A 23,011-nucleotide genomic window follows, 5' to 3' on the forward strand; every position below is an offset into this window, starting at 1 on the left:
TTGTTCCAAAGCTATAGAATAAGAAACCCATTAATTTGAGTGAACCATTGAGAAACCATTCGAGTGAAGCTAAAGAGCTATTTGTGGTTTTTCTTCATATTTATTTAGCCAACCCTTACATGAATTGCCTCATTTTCCTCTTACACTGAGCCTGTAAAACAACTTAGTTACTGCTTTCCAGACTTGCTTTGAGACTGGTTTAGAAACAGTTCAACCCTTGGATGCTGATGTAGTGCTAATGTAAAAATGATACAGTAAGGCAATGTCCTGTTCATTTCTGTAACAGCCAGAAAGAGAAAGGTGAAGAGCAATTTACTTTGGGTTCTGTCATCCATATATAGCTGAGATAATGCTATATAAATACAGGCCGTGACTGTGACTGAAATAATGCAGTAAGGGCAGGTTTTGGTATTATCAAAGAAAATGCCTTGGTAACTCTCAGAGCACAGTTTACTTTTGCTTTAGTCTGTATGGACTTTGAAAGGGCATGACAAAGGTGGTGGGTAAATCAGGACAGTTTTTGCCAAATTCAGGAGCAGTTTTGCCAAAGGGAAAAGAAGGGACAAGTAAATGTAGGACATACAGTATATATAATCTTATATATATAATCTTATATAATATTACTTATATAATAAGTAATATTAAATATAATATAAACTTCTAATGATAAGGCTGTTGCTTTTTGCTAACCTACATTGTATTGCTTTAGTGGTGTATACAGAGTACTACTCTGTATGTTCAAAAAAGGCAGGACCTAACCTCCTTTGGAGGGGAAGCAAGCACTGGCAATTTCCCTTCCCTCTTGGAATGGATCCTGCCATTTCCTTGGATTTAAAAGGCTATGAATCCTGAAGAAAAGTATTCTCATTAAGGAGTAGAAATGAAGGTTCTTTAAAGAGAATGGTTTTGCTGACAGGACCAGAGACACCAGCTTTCTGAAATCACTGAATTGTTTTAAAAGAAAACCTAGAGGTGATGATGATCCCATGCTAGATAAGCATTGTATGGTGCCATACAATTCTATTGATACAAGAAGTAGGTAACACTTAAAATCTTGTAGCCAGCAGACTATAGTGAATGTCCCCGTCAACAAATGGATCACGGCCCACAGCAGTCAAAAAGCTGTGAGTGCTGTTAAGATACATTACAGCATAGTTTCCTTTGCCAAACACGGTAATGCTCTCAGGAGAGATAATCAATAGAAAATGAATGTTTTTTGTGGGAGTTTTGGAAGCTGGTTTTATGGCCCTTGCTATGCGGTTTCTCAAGTGTAGTTCTTTTACAATCCTTTTCCTCGAAGTACTGGATGCTTAGGTACCTGTTGGAAAAGCCCAATAGCGTTGTAATGTTCACATGCTCTGTTTTCAAAGAATGCTGTTTCCATTGGAAATTGCAGAAGAACCTTCTTGAAAAGAAAGACTTTCTGCTAAGTATCCTCTGTAAGTCATGTATTTTCTTAAGTTTTTGGGAGGTACCTGGAAAAGTAGAGTACTCAAAACTTCATAAACTTGGAAACATGAGTATCTACAAAATTGCTACATTGGAGAGAATAGAAGAGAGAGAAAATAATTGCAGTTAACTCCCTTTCAGTTTCTAAATAGTAGTATTTCAGACTAAACACTAGTACAGTAATAAGAGTGATTTTTTTTTTTCCCCCCATACTCACTTAAAAAGTGATTTTTTGCTCCCACTTAGTTTCAAGGACAGATCATCTCTCCGGGCTTTGCTCTGGCAGGGCTTTAGCTTAATCTAACCAATATAAGGGATAATGTAATACGTTGCTATTAAGAAAGATAATGTGTTTTATTTAGCTGTAATTATGATTTTCACTCACCTTGAAAAAGGAGCAAGGACAAGGATAACTAAATCAAGTAATAGCATTAATTAAGTGCAATACAGAGTAGTCTGTTGCTGTATCGATATATCTGGAAAATGAGATTCAAAAATAAGCTGAAGAGGAGTTGTTTCAGCTATGGGTAAGAAACTTTCCAGAGTTCAGATGTTATCTTTGTGCTTTAGAAACACTATCAGAGCAGGGTATGTTTCTGTACAAGTATGTTTTAAGAAAATGTAGACCCAAACAACAGGTTGAGCCAGCTGCTGACAATGTCGTAGTTCACCTATAGATGTCAGTGAAAAAGCAATATACAATAACAGTGCGTGTTTGCTTAACCAAACATTAGAATTTTGTGATCCCAGGGAACAGCATAAAAGAAGCAAGCTGGATTGCCAAATAAGGATCAGGAATACATCAGTCCTGGCACCATTTTCAAGAGATAAAAAGAAGCCGCCCTTATTGCATTTATCAAGTGTGAATTCCTAAATTGCTGCAACCCGCTGTAAGAGAAGCCCTGCTACGCATCTAGAGACGCTTCAGCATCCTGCTGTGCTAGTCTGACATCTCTTATGTGTCAAGAGCACTTATTTTTAGATGGGACAGTCATTAGGGACAGAACGTATCTTAACCACTGTAAAGGAAGAAAGGAAGTAGTTCAGGGACAGCAGAAGTGGGTAGGGAGAAGCTCAGTATAGAGGCACAAAGATTCTGTTTCTGACCACAAGCCACAGCAGTTTAGGCTTGCCCTATTTTTTCAGAGTGATTTTTGGCAGCAGCAGTCGTGTCCTATTGGGCAATACCCTGTTTTCTAAAATGAGACCCTGTTTTTCAAGCTGAGTCAGAGAGGGGAGAAATCTACTCACCAATAATCCTCCTCTGCTGAGGGCACATTCAAGAGCATTGAAACAGGACTAACTGGGATGAAAAAAGTCCAACTGGGGAAAGGTTTTCTTGCTGTCTGTCACTGACAACCCCTGAAAATGTGATCAGGGTTAAATAAAAAACTGCTGTATTGTAATTATGCAATGTATGACCTAAGTTTGAAGAAAACTCATGCAAGTCCAAATATTGTCTCTGTATAGCTCTAAATTAAACCTAATAATGACTTAAATAAATTTAAGTTAAGAAGAGATAATGGTTTTGCACATGAGAAGAATATACTGAAAATTACTATTATTTGATTAAAATATTTACTGAGACTAAGTCTCTATTAGGAGTTTTGTGGTTTCATACAGATTCTAGGGGAGAATGCTACATATTCATCTTCAAGAAAATTTTGAGTTCTTAATTTTTTTTTTACTGATGGCCTACTCTGTATTGATCTGGATTCTCTTATCTCTATTGATAGGTAGTAGTGAGAAATCTTGTAGATAGAAGGGCCAGAACCCATGACATCCAGGTCAATTCTGTATTACAACTTTTCATCTAAACTATAGCAACAGATGTGTTTTACATAAACTTTAAATGATGAATTATTGGTTTTCAAATAGAAAATAAATGACACTATTTGGAAACTTCAGCAGGATATTGTTTTTTAAAATAATGGGGTTCTAAAAATGACAGTTTTCCCAAAGCAATGCTTTTCCCAAAACGTTACATTAATGTTGAAATTTGTTGGTTGCTTATTTAATTTACATGAATTATACAATTTTAGGAAGTCAAGGAATGAAATAGAAAGTAAAAGGTGCAGTATTATAAAACACCAAAACCAAACAAAGAAAAAATCAATCAAACAAAAAAGTCCACCCACACGAAAGAAAACCACCCCAACATTTTGATTGTTTAAAATCTCTATTGTTTTATTTTATTTTTTGATCCAATTAGCACTGAAAGGAATTTAAAATTTGGAGTTTCACACAAAAAGAAACATCAAACTGTGACCAGCTCTGATCAAATATGTTTGGATGTTGAACTATTCTGGCACTACCACTTGAGTTCCAGTTTTGACAAATGGCCAACCTCTGTGCAGAAGTGGGTGATTCACTATAATCTTCATAAAGTACAAGCTATTGGAATTGTCCTAAATGCCCTGCCTTCCTGTCCTGGTAAAAGATGGAGTATCCTACTGTTTCTTTCCTTGTCCACACTGTCCATGTTTGAGGCACCTGCTAGTTTTACTCAGACCTAAGAAATGCTAAGAAATTTTCACAGGCTCAGTTCTTTATCTCATTTGATCTCTAATGTACTATGAACTAATCTTGTTCCTGCATACACAGATACTTCAGTGATGGGACAGTTGTCCTAGACTGCTCCCTGCTCCTGCAGTGCTCACCCGCTGGCTCTCTGTCAGTCTGAGCTGTGTAATGAGATGCGACGCCGAGGACAGCTGCTGCTCCTGACTCATCTCAGTGCTCAGTACCTTCCTGTAACTCTGAACTGAACAGTCACTGTAAATTGGAAACAAATACTGAGCGAACACAGCAGGTCTAATATTTTAAATTTTATCTGTTGAAACACAAATATTAGTGGAAGTACACATGCATGCATACCTTGTGTGGTGGTAAACTTACATCAAGCTGATTCTAAAGAGAATCTCTTACTATAAGCACAAATTTGTTTAGTTTTGTCAGTATGAAGCCTGAGATTTTGTATAAATATAAGGTAAATCCTATTTTGTAAATAATTAGTTTAAATCAGATTTTCAATATAATTTCATTATAAGGAACTATGAATGAATAGGTACCCATGCTTTCTTTCTATGTAAATATGCAAAAAACCTTTCAATTTAAACAATATAAAAGGATTTGTCCTGCAAATTTAAACTTATTCTATTTGCATTTATTTTTTTTATATTTAGAAATTATGCCTTACCATGTTCCAAAATTAATACAGTGGAATAAAGGGCCAATGCAAGTTATTGTTATTCCTAATGCTCCTCTACCATGGAGGAGGGGGTGTGAAGAAGGCAATCTCTCTCTTACATTTCTGAATTCTGCCTGTAGAGGAGAGTACTAGAGGAAAGCACATTTCACCCAAGCTGATGAGGCTTTGGGTCAAGAGCGTTTATCTTGACTCCCCTAGACCTTACAGAAAGATGCTAAATTTACCCAGATATAAATTTGTCCTAGAAATTGCTACCCAAATTTTTGTGTAAGGGATTGCCTGGCTGTGAGTAACTGGGACCTGGACGGCAATAGGTATAAACTGGTGAGACCATTAGATCAGAGGTGCATAATATACCATGAGCACAGTGTGAGGAGATGCCCACTAATGTGCTGCAGTAAGCTAAATATGTACCTCAGTGGTTTAGCTTTAATTTATGAATGTAACAACAGCTCTGTGTTTCTTCTGGCAAGATCTTTTAAATGAGCTATAAATAAATCTGCTTTGATAATATATTTTCCCAGTTGGCACCTGTCTCCACCTTAGGCTACTTTTCTCCTTTGAGAAGCAAGAGAGGCAAGTGTGTTTTGTTCCTGTTCTCACACTGATGCCGGCAGAGCCAAGCTCTCTTCCTCAAGTCAGCCAGAAAAGCCTTAGTGGGAATCTGCCCCCACCCTCTGCCTTCTGCCTCAGTCTGCTGTTGACAGGAACTTCTCAGCTTGGGAACTTTGCTGGATGAGTTTTGCAGCTTTTTGCAGTCTAGATATGGCCACATTCAACACACAGTTGAAGGGAAAGACATAAACTTCACCTTTCAAGGTGAGCCTCTGAGAGTTTAATGTGAAAAAAGAATGGATGAGCTCATGAGCAGAAATCTGTATAAGGTTTATAAGGATAACTGTGATACTGAAGTGTCAAACTGCCACTGCCTGCCTCAATGTCAGCCATGTGCATCAAGGTCTCTCCTAAGCTACACAGCCTTTTGGCATGAGGTAGGAGATATGTACATATTTTCTGGTTATGGTTTTAGATTTTGATGTTTACATGCTGTTGTAGTCACAAAAGTTTTGGTTTGGGTAGGGATTTTTCCTTTCAGATTTACCTCTATGCTGATGGGTATCAGTATCTTTTCAAATCAGCAACCTTGAAGATTAGGAACAATTATTCATAACAATCTTCTGGGTAAGTCTGAGAAAAGACTTGAATGTGTTCATAATGTTATAATTGAATTTTTTGGTCTATCACCACCTCAGATACCCTTGTAAAATCTGCTTGAAATAGGGAACCCTCTCACCCAATAGAACAAGAAACACAGTACTTTCTTGTCTTGTTCTAACTTGAAGCCAGATTTAGGACATCTTAATATCTGAAATATATTCATAATTGAGGAGTTTGAAGACAGGCTTAATTAGCTATTTAACTAATTTGTTTAGGAAAGGAAATCAGAAATTAAGCACTATTTTGCAATATTATTTCTGTTGGTACATATTCAGAGTGAAGATTTTGTTTGTTTGCTATTGGAAGAAAAAATTCAAACTATCTCCAAATTAATGTTAAGGGCCTGTTCAACAAATGTGAGACAGAAGATATAGTGCCACTATTTTGCTATGTCCTGTGCATTTTCTTTATTTGAATTTGTTCTTTTGCTTAAGTTCACTTTGTGTTTAAAATTTCAGCTGCAAGCTGTCAGGCTTGCCAACAGCATTATAACTGTGAATATCATCCATAAACTTAAATTTTCAACCAAAACTTCAGTGGTGAAATAAATTTATGGAAAAAAAACCCCTTCTTCATATACACTGTGAAAAAAAGATGTTGACATAGTTCAAATCAACATTTATTTACATTGACTATAAGATGTTAGGTTAAACTAAATGCTCAACTTGTTTTGTGGCAGAAGACTTTCTTTGAGATATCTCCACAAGAAGAAAGTTACTTAGAGTATCTTACAACATTTCACTCTGGTGTGATTTCATATTGTCTAAGTGGATTTTAACATAATTTTCTGAAGCATAAACATTGTTGAATTATTAAAGAGCTGTCTATACAAAAGCATTTGTTAAATGCCTTTTAAAAAATTACCAAATGCACTAACAGAAGTACACACTGAACATTCCCTGGAAGTCATAGAATGTTCTTGTCATCTAGCAAAATGATGGCAAAGACAAGGAAATGGGAGGATTTGAGGAAGAGTTTATATATATATAATGAATATAAGTAGAAACTTTAGCATAGGAATTTTGGGACGTGTCTTCCTCCCTGTCTGGTTGATGCTGTCTCTTTGGTATGCCTGTACCAAAATCACAGAATCACAGAATATTTTGGGCTGAAACGGCCCCACAAGGATCGAGCCCAGCTCCTGGCACTGCACAGCACCATCCCCAAGGGTCACGCCCTGTGCCTGAGAGCACTGTCCAAATATGTCTTGAGCTCTGCCAGGCTGGTGCTGTGATCACTTCCATGGGGAGCCTGCTCAAGTGCCCAACCACCCTCTGGGGGAAGAAACTTAAAAATCTCACCTGATTCAGCTTCATGCCATGTGGATGGCATAAAGAACATACTCTTTCACAGTGATCACAGGGGAGGTTTCTGTAAAATCACTGCAAAACTTTCCCAGCCTTCCTTATTTTTCTATTCCTGTGCTGGAAGGAATAGAGGGACTAATTTTTCATATCATCAGGTGTGCCATGTCTCTCCTCCATAAGTTTTCACTAATCAAAACACAGCATGCACGTGCATTAATGTCTACCTTTAGTTTCCCTGCCCTGTGTTTTTTGTAGATGAGATCAGAAGAAACTTACTGTATTCGCTAAAATGCACGTGCCAAACCATGGCTGAGGCTGGAAGCTGCATCATCAGCTCTTCAGAATAGGTGATATACAAGGGTCTTACCTGGGCAGCCATCAATGCCTCTTGGGATGTGCAGTCTCTGCCTGATGCTGGTGACTTCTACACACTTCTGTCCTTGCCCAGCAGCTCCCGATACCCTAGCCCCCAGCTGGGATTTCATGAGCAAAGATATTTCCTGCCATGGTTGCCGCTTCACGGATGTGTGTTGGGGAATGTCAGGTTCATGAGTGGCTCAGTTCCTGGGAGACATTTGCTGTCCATGGAAGTCCCTCCATTCCTTGCAGCCCTCCTGAGGTGTGAGCCACTTGCTGAGACCACATCTGTCACTGTGGGCATGACTGTGTTTTGGCTGTAGCGTGGTTGGTCATGTTCAGGTGACACAAGAGAACACAGGCTCGCATTGAACATTGTATTCGCCCTGGTTCCCTGCTTTGGTGACTGTCCACTGGAGAAAACATGATCATTTAAAAAGCCATAAATCTCTGCTGTCAAGGTAAGGAAGGCTGTTTTCCATATACTTTTCTGCTTTTACTCATAATTGATAAATTTATATATTCTACAGTATGATATCATAAGGCAGTAAAAATTCAGCTAGTTAATCCACACTTTCTGATCTTTGAGCCCTTCTTTGGTCCATTTTCATTAACAGGAATGATGAAAGCTGCATTCGTATGTTAGCCTGCTCATGTGATTGTGTTAGTATGATTAGCGTGATCACCATGAAATTAGCCCAAGAGCAACATTCTCTAGGTAAAGCTATACTGTTCAAGAAAACATTCTTTCTGGTCATACTTGAAATGCTTTGTAAGCAGAACTTGTCTGCAGAAAGGGAACTGTATATGTTGCCCACACACCCAGAGATACTCTTATTTTTCATGTCACTGTTTACTTTGTCATGATTTTAAAGAGGTGCCTCCAGTGTGTTGTTCATGTATTTCATTAACATCTGAATTACAGCAATCTGTTTAACTCAGTAATACTGTACCATATCCATTTATCTCTCATTAGGCTGAGTAAGACTGCTTTTTACTACCCCAACTTGTACTTCTCTCTCTCCTTGATGTTTAACCCCTTTATCACCTTGTATATATAACTAATTAGCAGCAGTCATCTGATAACCAAGTGTGCGCAGAGTTCTTGGATTCTAATTTTAAAGGAGTTTCCTGAGCATATTGTATTTTTACCATGAAATCTCAATTATGAATTATTAAAAATTAAACATTGAGAAATGTCCCAGTATTTTAGATATGATGACTGATTTTTCCATTGCATCCTTTATCTAGGTTTATTTAGTGGTTGGACCTCTCACAAGACCATCAGAAAACGGCAGGTTGTGTTTTCAATTGTGTGGTGTTTTCATACTTACAAATATATCTGCAACTTTGCAGTCTGCTGAAAGAATGAGCAAGGCAGAAATAAAATCCTCTGACAGCTCACAACACATCTTAGTCATTGGGGAGCTAGCTGTTAATAGTCTTGGTGAATAATAGGCTTGATGGATCTGTTAAATAAAGCACATAGTCTCAAAGCTCATCACAGGGAGTAGGTGATAATGAAAAAAACCAGCAGATATGCAAACTCAATTAACCTGCTACTTACTAGTTGTGCACAACCTATTTCTCATTAAGCCAGAAAATAAGCAGTGTTGTCAACCTGAGGTGTTCTGCAGCTTTATGGACTAGCTATAGTCTAATTATTGGGATTTTATTAATGTATTACATTCCAAATGTATTATCCCCCAAACATTAATTTCATTGTTTACTTCTAGTCGTATTTTATCATGCATTGTAGGGACATTGAAACTTACCTCTGTAGAGCTGTGTTAAAAGTTTGTATCTAAGTCACTCTGCTCTAGAATGCTACTCATTAAAGTGAATCTGGTATTTATCTTTCTTCCTCAGGAAGAAACCCCTGTATATGTGACTTGGTATTTTTTAATTAGACTTATGTTAAATAGAAAAAACATTTTCTAAAAATATTTTTCTTGGCTGAAAATATCTTTCACTCTCTCCCTAAAAAAAAAAACATTCAAGCAAAAGAGGTCTATATCTGTATATGCACTTGCAGTCAAAATCGACCCTTCTTTTCCGTGTCAGTGGTTTCGGATGGCAGACTGCAACTGCGTAGTGTGGAGATTACTTTGCCTCGTTGTGCTGGTGTTTCTTGGCTGGCCCATGGTGTAGCCTTGTGTGCCCTCTGGATTCCTTTCTCCTCTCTTGGCTTTAATAGGACCTGATGAATAAAGTGAAGTGCTGCTGAAGGGTCAGTGTCTGGGGAGGCAGCATGCTCAGGATGCATGCAGTGGCCATCTCCTCTGCCAGGCAATGGAAACACTGAGCTTTGCCTCTGACAAGCTCTCAATTGTAGGCTGTTGGATTTCATTGTTTATTCTGTTAATCCTTGTTTTTCAGGTCTGAACAACCTTTTCTCAGTTTTTAACTGTGTGAATTTCTTATGAGCATATCACAGAAACCTTAACAATCCAGAGGTTTTTCTCCTAAAATATACAACGGAAGCTATTGTGCTGAAAATACCTTGTACTTAGAGAAGGTAGCTTACTTGGAAAAGGTAGATATACATGCATTTGTCAGGTTTTGAACTCAGTGTCAAAACCTAACTAATTAGAGAAGATTGAAAAAAGGATAGGGCAGCCAAGGTTATATTGAGGAGAATTGCTTGAATGTAAGCAAGAATGAGGTTATAGGGCTGATGAGATTTTGTTGAAAGACGTAGAGGAAAACAATGAACCCACGAATGATACTTAACTCCAACATGGCTGTGGAAACCTGTTGCTCCTGTGACAGTGGTATTGGTGAAAGTAAAGACACAAGCCTCACTGGGGAAAAAGCTCTTTAGTGCTATATGATGTCACTTCTGAGTTTCAGCTTCCTTTTTAAAATCTCCTTGAAACCTTTGTGCAAAGAGAATTCAGTGAAAGTATACCATGCTTGCAAAATCAAGAACTCAAAGTCAGGAATGTTTCTCTTACAGTTACTGATTAAGTAGAAGTTAAATGACTGCATATATTTTCTTCAACGGGGGTTATGGCATCACTCTGGGTACTACAGGTACATGCCCTGGGTGTGATGCTTTGGACTTTAATTTTATTCAAATCTATTCCAAAGCTTTTAATATGTGGAGACTAATGTATTATCTGTTCTTCTGGACCCTTGGAAAGCTCTGTGGTGAAGAAGGCTATGTGAAAATGCCTAAGGAAACCAGAGTCCATCTTCTCCACCTGCAGCTTAGAGAACTATCCCAAGGCTGGTTTACAGTATTTATGTACTGCAGTTATTTGTTAAGAACTGAAAGGGAAGAATAGATAGAGGAACAACCCCCAAATATCTCCCATTACCTCTTTTTGAGGATGCACCTAATCATTAGGGTATAGTGAGAGATTCAGTCCTGTGTACAGCTATTTATAATTACTCATGTAATAGCTGCCTTGAACTTGGCTCTGAGAGGTAGTGATATGCATTTCTACCTCAGTGGGAACACAAAAGGATTGCATACACTATTTATGAATAAGCTACTGCAATTAAAAACCCACTGGAAAATAAAGTTGGCCATAACTGAGGCATTTTTGAGCCTTTAGAAAGTGGTTTTTGGCTGTGAATCCAAACTGGCAAAAAAGAGCATCTAAGCTTTGAAGATTAATGGTATTTCAGAAATACCCTTGTCCTTATTTAGCCTCAGCCTTCAAGCATCAGCTTATGCTGAATTGGGTGATGATACACAGGAGAAATTTAATATTTTAGAGGATAGGATCAGAGAAAACACAGTGCTGACTGAGGTGATTCACTGGGAGGTTTTTTGCTGATTCTGTTCTCTGAAACATTTAACTTCCCCTGTGTATTGACATGGGAGCTGTGAATTCCGCTAGGGCAGAGCTGATAGATAAAACTTAGACATTAAACATTAATCTAACATTCACGTTAATATATCAGGTGGAAATATGAGATTTAGATTTGGCACACTATGTGTTCTTGATATTAAAAATAAGAGAAATAAATGCACCCAAACTCAAACCCTAAACTAAGGTATGTGGTTCATGTCATGGACTCCCTGTAGGCTGACTACGAAGTGCTGGAATGAAAGCAATTCTTTTGTTTAACTTATTTAGCACAGACAGAATGACTTGGATATTTTCTCTTTTCTCCCTCTTTTATAGCTCCATAATAATCAATCAGAATTGAGAAAAACTTCTGAAAAATCAGATTTTTTTGTTGAAAGCTGATTTTGAAATATCTGTATGTGGTTACTTTCTGTTCTGCATAGAAGTCCACTTCCTAAAAATCAATGTTGTCATTAGATTTCCTTCTCAATCATAAAATGTTGCTGTTTGACTTTCAACAGTGATTGTGCTGACTGGTAAAATGGAGCCTCCAATGTACAAACATCTTTAAGTTCCTGCTCAAGCCTAGCAGGTGCATCCTGGGAGTACTGGAGCATTAGCTGGTTGGCTCTTCATGTTTCATGTCACTTTGTCACACTTCCAGTCACACATCCACAGGGTACCAACGTGCCAAGGCTGTGTCTGTGGCCCAGAGGCACAGGACGATTTGTGAGATGAACGCTGGGAATCAGAATGTTGAGTGATCCCTCTGAGCATCTCATAACTTGCTCTTCCCTCCCCATCTCTCTCAAATTAAAAATAAGTAGGTGGTTGCTCAAAAACATTTGGATTGCAATGAGTTTTGGAGCCCACCAGCCAAGACAGATGTGAATGTCTGTCAGAGTAGCCTCCATTCTTTTCCCTTCCCTTTGAATGTGCTATTCCCTTCCATCCATCTTTATTCTCTTTAACTCTTTCCTCTATTTTTTTCCTATTTTTTGCTGGGTTTTTCTTAATTTCATTGTAATTTCCATCTGCTTTTTTTTTTTTCCTGTAAGATTTTAAATTTTAATAAATTTGAGGTTTCATTAATTGATTTTATTTTCCTTCATATTTTCTACCTTCTCCATTACACACTTTACTTGGTTAAAGTCCCTTTTATATTTAAAAAGCTGCTTTTATGCCTGATATAGCAGCTGTAGAGTTCCTTGTGCTGAGTATGTCTTAAGGGGTTGCTGCATTTTGTTTTGTGTTGTTGTGTTTTGGGTTTTTGTTGAGTTGTTGTGTTGTTGTGTTGTTTTTTGGTTCACAGTCTGTTGAACCTTATGTTATTAAGTTTTCTTGTTCAGCCATCCTTGGACAGATTTTGGACTGCATCCTATTGTTTATTATTTCCAAATGGAAATAATTTCCTAATGGAACAGATCTCCATCATTAAGTGTTTTAGGCTGGAGGTCTCCAAACTTTTTTGATTGCACACCTCTATCAGTAAAAATTTTGAATGGGCACATCCAACCCCTGTGTATTTATTAATGTATAACTTATGTATGAGTGCTACTGTAATAACACATTCTGTAAGCTATAAAACATATAAAAACAAAAATTAGAAAGTAGTGACTTAGATAAAATGAAACACAATATTAAAAAGATTTTTTATCTTATCTATTAATGGTACAAAGAATATTTTCCTCCTGCACCCCAGTGGATTGTCTAGTGCACCCCCTTGGGTCCTTGCATCCCACTCGGACCCCACAGCATTTACCTTTTGTAACATTCAAGCTAATTCAAACCCTAACTCAAATATCTAGGTTACTAAATAGAACCAGGATAATCTCTTCAGTTTTCTTTTAGAGATCACCTATCCTACATGATTTTTTCCATGCTAAATAATTAATCTCTCATGATATCATATGGATTGTTTTGGTAGCACTGACATTTTTATATCCAACTACAACTCTCCCAACAGTTCCAGCAGCAGGAGGTAAACCAAGAATATACGTTGAGATTTTCAAACCCCTCATATTTCTGTGCTCAAGATTTTATTTTTTCTTTTCTTTGAACAATGCAGAGATAATTTCTCTGAAGGTAAGACCTCCAGTATTTAATTTCCTTCTTATTAATAATTGAACTCAGAATCTTACTGCTCTTTGGCTTCAGGTGGGTATAACTGCTGAAACCAGCTGTACTTTCTAGGGCTTTCAAGCAGATCAGCTTGGAAAATATGGCTGAGCAAAGGAATTTCTTCATATTGACTACTGTGTCATCATGTTAAAGTCATCTGTAAAACAGCACATCCCAAAACACTAGTAGGAATGGGGGATAATTAGAAAATTTGAGGACTGTAGGACTTATGCTTAAAACACTGGAGTGGTACTTCTAAGAAAAATTTTTTGGGTTTTGGGTTCATTAATTATTTCCTGTTTATCAATAAGTCATTTAACCTGTACCTCATTGCTTTATGCTTAAAAGCCTCACAGGAATTTTAGGAGTTTAAAATTCACTAAGAAGCATGACATCTTAGTTACATCAAACTGGAAGACCTCTGAAGATCCAGAAAAACTACTGACTTTAGGACAAAGGCAGGTTGTTAGCTAGCCCAAGACTATAATTACAGTGTATATTCTATCTTTTTCTCTTAATGTTCAGGCTTTGAGACCTCGTTTAGTTTATATGTTCCTTAGTGTATATGCTTCAGGCCAACTGGAATTTTCAGAATATATTTAGAAATTTTCAATATTCATCCTATTATTTATTTAATCTTGAATTTATTTTATGCTTGTATGGAAGTGCATCTTCTTCCTCGTGTTATGGAAATTGACTCAGCAAAATAATATGTCAATTCCTTGGTTCAATAGAAATAGTTCAGTTTCTGCTGGGGTTTGAACTGTTACAGTATCCTTGCAAGGTGACAATCTAAATTAAGTTTTGTAGGGTACACAATGATTCATAATTAATGGCCAGAGTAAGTATGCTAGTTGTATTTCTACCAAATAAATATTTCTTTATCCTTGGGCATTCATGCCTTCTATTTAACTATAAATAGTTGTTGTTTCCTTCTTAATTTGAAAGGAAATAAACCTAAACAACTCTTCTTGGGCTTATTCCAAAGCCTAGAAATTCAGTGAGAGTTTATTAAAAATTTTAGTGCAGTTTTTATGAATTCCTTAAGCTGTCTTCAAAAGATTTTTTCTCAAACATATAGTGTTTCTGAATTTTCTGTAATTAATTCCCATTTTTCTTGGATTCGAGTTCTTAGAACCTGCATTCTGAGTATAATAGTTTAATTCTTACAGCAGCCATTTAGATAGTTTTCATCTGAGTTGTCACAGGGTCCTCCCTGGGAATCAGCTTGCGCATGAATGACAGAAAAAGAAACAGTGTAGATGAACCTTACACAAGACAAAGTATTTCTTTCCAGTTTCCAAAAGTTTTAACAAAATTTACATTTCAGAAGAGATACTGTATTTAAGGCCTTTACCCTTAAAATGGTATTTTTTTTGAAAGCATCATAGATTTTAGCTGTTACTTTCAAAAAACTGTGTAGCATTCAAAATGTAAGGTAGGCTGGAGGTGCTGCATACTTAATTCTTTGTTGCCTCTCACTCAGCAGGAATCTAGAGAATTGGCACAGGTGTGTTGGTTCCACCTGCAATAGGTGAGATGTTTTGGAACCCCCAGCAAATAACTGTTCTTTTTTACTAGTCATTGCCGAATCATTTGTCTTAGGGCCATTTTGTCTCGTTTTGAAATGCAGTTTGCTATATTTGAAATTTTCTTCATGTCAAGTGTATATCCAATATCTTGGTCTTCCCAAGACATTTTGCACTGGGAAATAACTGCTTATCATGAGAGCAAATTCTCTGAGGGTAGTTTAGATACCATCTTGCTAAGTAGGAAAACATTTAGATTTTCCTTGTGGTGACTGCCCTTGGTTGAACTATGTGTATTATTTTAGAAAATATTTCATGGTGAAATAATTGCTTTGTGAACCACCGAATTGACCTTTCTTCCCCCTCTCCCACCCCCCACCCCAAACATCTACTATGCTTAAGGCAACCTATTAAAACTGTATTTTCAGCAACATCTTCCCCAGTTGACTTAAATTATGAACTTTTGCCAGTGAGATTTTACTGATTTCCATCTGGTACTTTCTCTGATCTTGAACTGATGAGATTTTAGGTAGATTACCTGTTCCTTGAATATGCATTTAACTTTTCAATTTTGACCTTTTCCCCCCCCGAAGTTTTCCAGGATTCTGCAATGATTCAAGCCCCCACCTGCAAAGGATCACTGTTCCCAAGCTTAGAATAGTTCCTGTTTGTCAATTCTTTGCCGGATGAATGAAAATCAATAGAACTTTTAGCTATTCCTTAACAGTATTTTCAATGGAAAATTCTATTGCTCCCTGTCTACAACTCCTAGCTGTAGTACATACTGGACAAATTTATACAAAATGCTAACTGAAATTTGAATTTTAGACATCTTTGTAACAAGCATAAATAATTACTAGGTTTGATGAGCCAGTAACATAACTTCCTATGTAAAGGATGATAGTAGCTCAAAAAAAGTATTCCAATACATTGGAAATCCAGCATTCTGTTCTACAAGTAACTCAGAAATGCCCCATTTTCTATAATGTTAATGAAATCTTGGTAAATGCTGAATCTTGTATAAAACAGGGCTTTTTAGCAAGAAGTGAGGGACACCCTGACTTTTTTTTTTTTCTGTAGTTAGGACTTTAAATAAATAAGTGCCAAATAAGTACTGGTAGAAAATAATTCCTACTGTCATTCTAGAATACTATTTAGGAAATTATTAAACCCTGGACATAATCCATTTTTAGTTCACTGAAATTGTTTCCATCACCAAGCATTGTTTAATGGCTTAAAATGTGGGTTTGCTATTCTCATTTCACTCTGATTTTTTGTTGTGGTATTTGTTTGTTTAGCCTGTAGGTACTTCATATGAGTAGCTTAATAAATGCTGAGATCTTAAAAGTCTGTCAGTACAGTTAAAATATGACACATATATTTTATTGGTAAAATGAAAAATGTCAGTCTGCTATGGATTCTTATTAGTTGTACTGAATATATTATGGAAATTCTGGATTGGAATTAAGATTGCATTACTGAAGACAGCTCATTGTAGGATATTGATTTTGTAAGTACTTGGGTGTTCTTTATAAAACATGCTATGCAAGTAACTATTGATAGAATCTGGTAAAAAGCCTAAGCCATACCTACACAAAAAAAAGGTAGCCATATAAGTTCCCTGTGAAAGTAAAATTTGTGATCCAGTGGCTGACTGAAAATTCAGGAAATGGAACTCGTATTATACAATGATCACTTCACTGATAAGTGTAAGTTTTTGAATTATTCTCTCTCTCTCTTACTAGGCATAAGGAGAAATGAATGGAAAAAGTTGGATAAAATTCACCTTTCTAATGTGATATGCAATCACAATATATGAACTTACTCTTATGGTTTTTTTATTGCATAAACTCTCTTTATAAGGTAACATTGTGGAAGCTTCTTCAATCTTGTAGCAAGTTGCTTAATTTCTAATTGCTGAATTTTCTAGGAATCTAATGGTCAGCAAGATTCCAGAGAATTTTCATTTTGGTTACCAGAATTTTAGTTTTGCTTAATAAACTGTTATGTTTAAGATAATTTTTCATCTTTTGAAAACAGTGAGACAAAAATAATTTTTCTACTGAATTTGTCTGAGGGACAAAAATACTGAAAATACTTAGAAAAAAATTTGTGAAAAAATAGTTTCCACCTTTTTTTTAAAAATTTCATAATTCAGATAGTGTTTTTCTGCAAAATAAATCTGTAACTTTGTGGATTTTTTTAAACTGTAAGTAAGTGAAATGAGCTGACTTGAGAGCATTTTTTGAAAAATGGAGTTGCAGACTTTTGGGGTAAAAGTATTTTGAAGGAGCTTTGGTTTTTTATCAAGATAAATTATTTTTCCAGAAAGTTCTAAGCCAATCTCTGCATCATCCAGTTCTACACTTGAATCCACTTACTTCAAATCCATGTAACATAGTGTAGCTACACCCTCTGTTAATAACTGAGAAGCTTTTATCTAAATCATCTCACAGGTTTGTAAAATTATATGTGGGAGCCTTCACAATTTCATGAGACTCACCAAATACTCATCTTTGTGTTCCTAATAGCATCAGCAGAATCCATGGGTGTTGTAACACAACATTTCTTTAGAAAAATATATCTATGAATTGTGGCAAAGCAAACTCTCTGCATGCACCACAGATTCAGAAAATCTTACGTACTCTTATCAGAGAGCAATGAAATGCTTCTTATTCAATGGCAGAATAGGTCTTCGGAAGTGGGATTCAATTCTTACATAAATTGCTAATTTTCAGTGTAACTTCATCCTGCTGAAGCTTAGCTTCTCATCAGGAAAGCATCACTTCCTTCTCTCCTTAGTATATGCAGATTAAGAAATGTTGCTCCTGCTTTCACACACAGTACAAGCAAATGAATGTAGAGAGGTTAACAGAAAAGCAAGTACTTGATTGTTTCTTCTACTAAAGGTTAATTCTTTAGTGAGAATGCAATTAAAATTGACTGTTTAATTGCTGCTTTTGTTGTAATCATGAGACATCTGTCTCTGGTTCTGGAAGACTAAAATGCAGCTGAGAAACAGTCTGGAAACTTGCACTTTGCAGCAGCTGGTAGATTCAAGATCCTATAGTTTCATATTAAAAGAATTTCTTCCAAATGTCTAATCTAAATCTATTCTCTTTCAGTTTGAAGTCATTCCCTCCTGTCCTGTCTCTCTCCAGGCCCTTGTAAAAAGTCCCTCTCCAGGCCCTTGTAAAAAGTCCCTCTCCATCTTTCTTGTAGGCTACTTTCAGGTACTGGAAGACCACAATTAGGTCACCCCAAAGCCTTTTTTCCACGCTGAACAACCCAACTCTCTCAGCTTCTCCTCACAGGGGAGGTTCTCCATCCCTCTGATCATGTCAGTGTTCCTCCTCTGGAGTCACTGCAGCAGGTCCATGTCGTTCCTGTGCTGGCACCCCAGAGCTGGGGGCAGCACTGCAGGTGGGGTCTCACAGAGCAGAGCAGAGGGACAGAATCCCCTCCCTGGCCCTGCTGCCCACGCTGCTTTGGATGCAGCCCAGGACACCCTTGGCTCTCTGGGCTGGCAGTGCCCATGGCTGGGTCATGTCCAGCCTCTCAGCCAGCAGCACTCCCAGGTCCTTCTGGGCAGGGCTGCTCTCCATCTGTCCATCCCCAGCCTGTGCTGATGATACTGGGGTTGCCCCGACCCAGGGGAAGCACCAGCACTTGGTCTTGTGAAAATCCATGAGATTCCCATGGGCACAATTCTTGAACTTGTCCAGGTCCCTCTGGATGGCATCCTGTACTTCAGGTGTGTCAACCTCACTACTCAGCTTAAACATGAGCTGCCAGAGGTGGTTGCGACTCAGACCTTGCAGAAGGGCTTACAGTAAAGAATGTGACTACCTTGGGAGGTTGCAGCAGTGTGCTGGAAACACCACCACTGGCAGTAAATTTGCATCTGCTCACAGCAATGATCTGGTAGCAGTTTTCAAAATGCTAAATTTGCAAAGCAATAAATGGATAGGGCACAGATACATTTGCCCAATCTGTCACACTCTGAGCTCTCTTTGCACTGCAAAAGGGTAAGAATGTAATGAAGAGTCTCATCCTTCCTTTGGAACTGATATGTGGCAAATAATACTTCTGGAGAGTGAGAGACTTAGAAGAACAAATTCCTTTGACTGCCACTCACCTCCACTTATGCTGCCCATGTGTGAACTTCTAAGCCTCACAACAAGATTTTCTAGCTACATCTCTAACCCCCAGTGCCCACCTCATGATTTTAGCCTTTCAGTGCACACTTCAGATATTTTAGGTTAATTATAGAAGTGCAGCAGCACATAAGTGAGTGAGAGAAAGATGCAGAGAGATAATAAGAGCCTGCAATTATGTGGAAGGTTTAAATGCTGAGAAGACAAGGAATATATGAAGCAAGAAACATGGGCTAGTACTAGAGTGGATGAAACATAACTAAGAAAGGAGAACACCCAAAGAATTGTCTGGAAAGATTTGCCAGACAATGTAATTATTAAATTGGAAGACTCTCTTCTAGGAGAAAGATTTCTTACTTGGGAGGTTCAAAACTTCAGTAGTTTCATAAGGAATAATTTCAGATTTGTGGTGACTGCAGAACTGCCTTCTCTTTGTATGCCTGCATACACAGATTTATAACTGCACAGACATTGATAACAACACATGGCTCCTTTGTGACAGAGGATTTTCATCATATATTGCATGACAGTGATTTTCTTCATATATTGCATGTTTGGTATTCTCATCTGATCAGGACTTCTGCCCATCAACAAGACTCTGCTGCAATGCTGCTTATACTTCTAAAGACCATATAGCTCCAAACAGCTGTTGTGAGACAGAAGAGATAAAAGAAAACCTGTCAGAATGGCATTTTCTTCTTATTCTTGAAAATGTAAAGTTTCTGTCAAAGACTACACTGGCCTGAGGCTTAAGAGAGGTAACATTTGGCTCTGTGCTAGGACATATTTTATATGTCAACATCCATTTGATTTAGAAATAGCAGATTTTAAGTGAGAAGTTGCTCTAAAACCTGCTAGGTCAGGATATACTCTATATAAAATTCTTTGCTTTATTATGAAAAATTTATTGATTTTATTGGGACATTTATACAAAAAAATCATAAACTGAAAGGCTGAACGAAAAAATATAGAGAAGACCTGATCCTACACATTTGCAATTTCTGAATGCATTGCTAAGTACTGTGAATAATCTGAAGTCTGTTGTAATTAGTGTTTTATGCTTTGAAGCTTTTAAAGAATCATGGATACAGTTTTAAGCTTTCATATTTTTTAGTCAAAATCTGAATAGCAGTTGTGAGGATTTCTAGGCATCATAAGATCACAGTGCTATTTTTTTTGTTCATATTTTTACCATGCAGAGGTAAGGACTCATGTTCTGATATTGGCTGCAGTCACAATAATGTCTTGTTGGTTGAATACATCCAGTTTTGCCTATATGCATATGTCTCCTATTTATATGGATACACCTCTCTCAATATATACAGACATACATATATTTAATTTTGACCTACTATTAATAATCATACACATTGAAGCTTCATGTTCCTGTGTGTTCAGACTGTTCTAGGGGCATGCAGATCACATCCACTGCAGATCTGCCTGCTCTCCAACACCCTGTACTGCCTGTGTTTCCCTTGTCTCTGGGGTCACTCCCAACAGCTAAGTCATGAGAATGTGCACAGCATGTGGGGGCCCTGGTCAGTCAGAGCTAGAGTGTTTTTCCTGTAGATTACATTACATAACATACCTCATAGGTTTTTGCTTCTCTGGATTACTTGAGGCAGTGATAGCACTTTACAGCAGAAAGCACAATTATTTTGGCCAAAGGAATAACTTTAGCTGGGCAACTTTTGAGGGCTACGAAGAAGGAAATTATATTTTGAAATTATGCATGTTGTGTGGTGCCCTTTTCATTTGATCTTGCAATATATGAGAGTGTGTTGGTGTGTAGCCGAGTTCTCAAGTGCATCAGGATCCTAACTGTGAGTTCTGCTGGATTAGAAATGTAAAACTTGAGGAGACAGTAGAGAAAGCAAAAAATTAGTTAGAAAGTAAACAAGAAAATACAAACTTTTTCATAGATTTTTTTCAGTGAGAGCTGACTCTGTCTCAGTTTCAGAAGAGTCTGTCTCTAGCCAGAGGGAATGCAGGATGTGTCAGAGAGGGTCTGATTGGGGAGGAATTCAATGCAGCTATCAGCAGTGGCGTTCTATGTAAATACTGCAACACCTCTGAACCAAGCAACAGCTGAGATAACACTGTAAACTAATCTCTAGTGCTGGCGAAGCTGCTCAATCACTCACATTATATGGTTTCTGTACAAAAGATGTGCTAGGGAAAAAAAGAGGCAGATTTAAACTATATATGGCAATTTACCATGGGGTAAAATATGCTGACTTTTTAAAACTGAAATGAGCATATGGTATTTTTTTCTTTGAAAGGGTGCTCTGTTCCAGGGTGTATATGCTTAGAAATCCTTGCATATATATCAATTCTTGTATAAATAGGCATCGTTACCACCAAAATATTTCCAAGAGTCTGTTACATGTGCCTGATCAATTTAGATAAATATATACTTGCTTGCAGTTCCTATTGCACCAGTATTGATGTTGGTTGATTTTCCATCAAGACAAAACAAACAAAGAGCTAAAGTTTGTTGAGAGCAGAGGCATTCAAGCAGTGTTTTGCTGCTTTGACCTTTTGAGGTCACTGCATTTCCTACACAGTCCTACACAGCCTTTCTTAGGTAGCTAAGAAAAAGGAAAAAGCAATATATATACAGAATAAATACATGTATATAAAATATATATGTGCATCTATATTTATATATACTGATGTATTAAATATACATACACGACTCTGTACACAAATGGTGTCTCACCTGGAACAGGTTCTCTTTCTTCATGGCATTTAAAGAAAAGCAGGAGCTATTAATATCCAAGAAGTTTGCTGCTACCATCTCTTTCAGAGTTGTGCTCATAATTGGGCACAAACCCAAGATAAACTGGGGTTGGGGTGGAGCTAACCACCTCATTAATTGTGCTAGAAACAAGCACAATGTCTGATTTCAGTAGAAATTAAAGCCTGAGAGTCTCTGACGCCCCCTTTGGATATCGTTTAGAAACAAATAGGAATTTCCAATTGTCCTATGCTTTGTCAGAGCTAAAGCACTGTGCAAAGATTGCTCTACCCCCAACATTCCTCAAAGCCCCAGACTGCAGGTTGTGTAGCATTCACAAGTTCTTTCCTTCCACACAATTTAAGATGTATATACCCACATGATGTCTGCCAGCCTTTGTATGGCATCTCATAAACTGGACCCGTGTTTAAGCAGTTGATCCAATTGAGTGTTCATCTTTTGACTTTGAAGCTCACCATTCCCTTCTGTCCCAAACCCCAATTCTCCCCCTGCATCCTAGCATTGATTCACAGGCAGACATAGGGCATTTTACAAGCCGAGCTCCTGGAGGACACTGTACTCCACATTATAATGAGTTTCTCTGGGACATGAGTTGACAATCTCTGCTTTCACATGCCAGGCCAAACCCACTCAAGGGATGCCTCTCCAGTCTTTCTATTTTTAACAAACAAAAAAAAGTCCTGAAGACACATGGATTTTCTAGGTTCCACCGCTGTAACAAATTATCAATGTTGAAACATTCAACAACTGAGCAGAAAAACAACTGTCACATTACATCAGTACCACAGCTGGGTGTTGTCCAAGCTATTCCCATATCTTGCCCTCCACCCTAGACATATCACTATCTCTTACTGATCTGGTGTGCATTAAAATAGCAAAAATGAGAAGTTTAAGTACATGCATATTAACATAAATGAGAACATCCCATTTTAAGCCATAGATGTCAGCCAAAAGCAGAGAAATGGGTGATTTTTGCAGCGTGTGCTCATCAAAGTTTAAAAGAAATTGAGTGTGCACTGCTCCTTCCTAAGGCAACACAGAGAGCAGACGCAGCCTCCACGCAGGAGAGGAGCCACAGTTGTTGGCACCGAAGTAACC

Source organism: Cinclus cinclus, chromosome 6, assembly GCF_963662255.1.
Source record: "Cinclus cinclus chromosome 6, bCinCin1.1, whole genome shotgun sequence".
NCBI classification, from domain to species: domain Eukaryota; kingdom Metazoa; phylum Chordata; class Aves; order Passeriformes; family Cinclidae; genus Cinclus; species Cinclus cinclus.